This window comes from Otolemur garnettii, unplaced genomic scaffold (genome assembly GCF_000181295.1).
Source record: "Otolemur garnettii isolate 467f Iridium unplaced genomic scaffold, OtoGar3 scaffold00023, whole genome shotgun sequence".
Taxonomy (NCBI): Eukaryota; Metazoa; Chordata; class Mammalia; order Primates; family Galagidae; genus Otolemur; species Otolemur garnettii.
The window spans coordinates 11,513,086-11,515,134 of NW_003852418.1; the positions used below are offsets into that span (position 1 = coordinate 11,513,086).

At 41.6% G+C, this 2,049-nt stretch overlaps 1 protein-coding gene across 1 annotated transcript in view; it reads right to left on the reverse strand.

Annotated features, from left to right (window-relative positions):
• Positions 1 to 454: 454 nt before the first annotated feature.
• Positions 455 to 2,049, reverse strand: part of UBE2V1 (ubiquitin conjugating enzyme E2 V1) — a 33,090-nt gene continuing 31,495 nt past the window's right edge. Inside the window, exon 4 of the mRNA XM_012803815.2 lies at positions 455 to 2,049. This exon is cut by the window's right edge and continues 191 nt beyond it. The gene's annotated coding sequence lies outside the window, so the exon portion shown is untranslated.

Here is a 2,049-nt window from a genome sequence, read left to right on the forward strand (position 1 = left end):
GTGTCTCGAATGAATTTGCAACTGATCTGATAGGGAACACTAACTTTGAGCCCAAATTAAGCAAAATGTTATCCTCTAAGCCAGCAGTTCTCAACCTGTGGGTCGCAACCCATAGGAACGGTATTAAAGGGCTGTGGCATTAGGAAGGTTGAGAACCACTGCAAGCAAACTCTTCATCACAGTAGTAGGCCAGTAACATCACAAAAATACTGTTTTGAATTTCAATTAAAAAATTTGTGTAAATTTGTTTTCTCTTGTTATCTAAGTACTTCCATAATATCCTTGATTTTGCCTCTTGGCCTGAAAAGCCTATTTACAAATTTAGGCCCTTTGTTGAAAAAGTTTGCCAACCCCTGCTTTAGGATGTTGATTTGAATCAGAAAACATCTAAAACATTAAATTATGTCCCTAAAATTAAAACGCCAAGAGGAAGAAGAGCACAGCCTGGTAAATATTAACGCACACTTTTTTTTATTATATTAAAATCAGGCAATGGTCTGACAATCAAAAGGCTGCTTATGGAATACTGTTATGTTAAACTTTACTTACAGGATGTTAAATCCTTAGAACTAACATTTTCCCCAGAAAAAGATTAATGGAAACATCAATTGCTTTCCAGACTTCTGACAGTTGCTGCTCAAAAGGTGGTTTTATACAAATACTAAATTAAAAAAAAAAAAAAAAAACCTTTAGTACACAAATGAATTGCTTTTATTTCGGTACGCATCCACATTTCAGCATTTAGTGGTCCTGAACAGAATGTGAAAGAACGCAGCCATTTGCCAGGAAGTCAAGCCCGCCAATTTTGGGGATCAGCTGTGCTCACCAGTTCTTTCTGGATCCCTGCTGAGGATTGGATCGTGAGAAGCAGCAGCACCAAAACCAAAGTATGCACTGAATTCAAGGTTTTTTTGTTCCAGTTGTCAAATTCCAAACTAGACCCCAATTGATTGCAAGGATGACAAAATGAAAGCCCTGTTTAAAACTTCTTTGATTTTTAAAAGCAAAAACAATTACAGGAAAATAAAACAATTCAGAGAGAGGGTGTGTGCTTACAAGTATCTTCATGTGGGCTTTCTCCAAGTTACCAAGGACTCTGAGAGCTGGCAGGTCTGAGTAATCCTGGTGACTGTTCACCTTATCAAAACCTGAGCTAAAAAAATGCATCAGCTGATGATGACAGCAGAGGTGGCAGGGCTGAGGACCCAATTCATTTCCTAGGCTGGTGGAGTGAATAAATGCGATTCCAAAACTAAACAAGGGAGGTCAGAGACTCTTTCCAACCTTACCTGATGGCTTTTGGCCAAAGCAAGGAAGTGTCATGGAAAGTGTTGGGTGGTGACAGTGCAAAGAGGGACTTGAGGAGGAGGGAGGAGAAAGCAGCACCCCTCGATAAAGGTGGGGGAGAGAAGATATGGGGAAAGCCCTGAATTCCTCACCGAAGGCCAATCTCAGAGGGGAGCAGAGGGGTTACAATCTATGCTTTGGCCAAGGGTGGGAGTGGAGGAGAGTGGGAAGGGGATGATGGCTTGGAAGGGGGCATCATTTAAGACTTAAAGAAATCAGGGGTGCAGACAAAGCACCCCACACACCCAGCAGTAGTCCCACAGGCTGTGACCTGAAACCTTCATGTCTACTCTAACGAGCCCCCAAGCTAGAGGGCTGTTGCAGGGAGGGGAAGAGACAGGGGCAAGGGAAACGAGAGAAGGCAGAGACCCCAGGCCAGGTAATCAGCAGCAAGGTGATTGTGTGATGTGTCTTTTCACAGTTGAGTTAGATGTGCCCCACCAGTTATGATGGGAACCAATTTAAATATACTTTCTTGATCCCAGAAGTTCAGCTACATGGACAGTGGTTACACTTGATGGGATGATTTGTTATAGCACAACTTATGTATTTCAAATGGACAAAAAATTAGTATCATTTACAGTATCTTAAGATAAATTGCCTTTGAATGGGAGCTTCCTTTCCAGTACTTTGAGGTCTACAAGACGTATCTAGAAAATTTACTACTGTGGAAAATGAAGACTGCTTAAATCGAATGGGGGG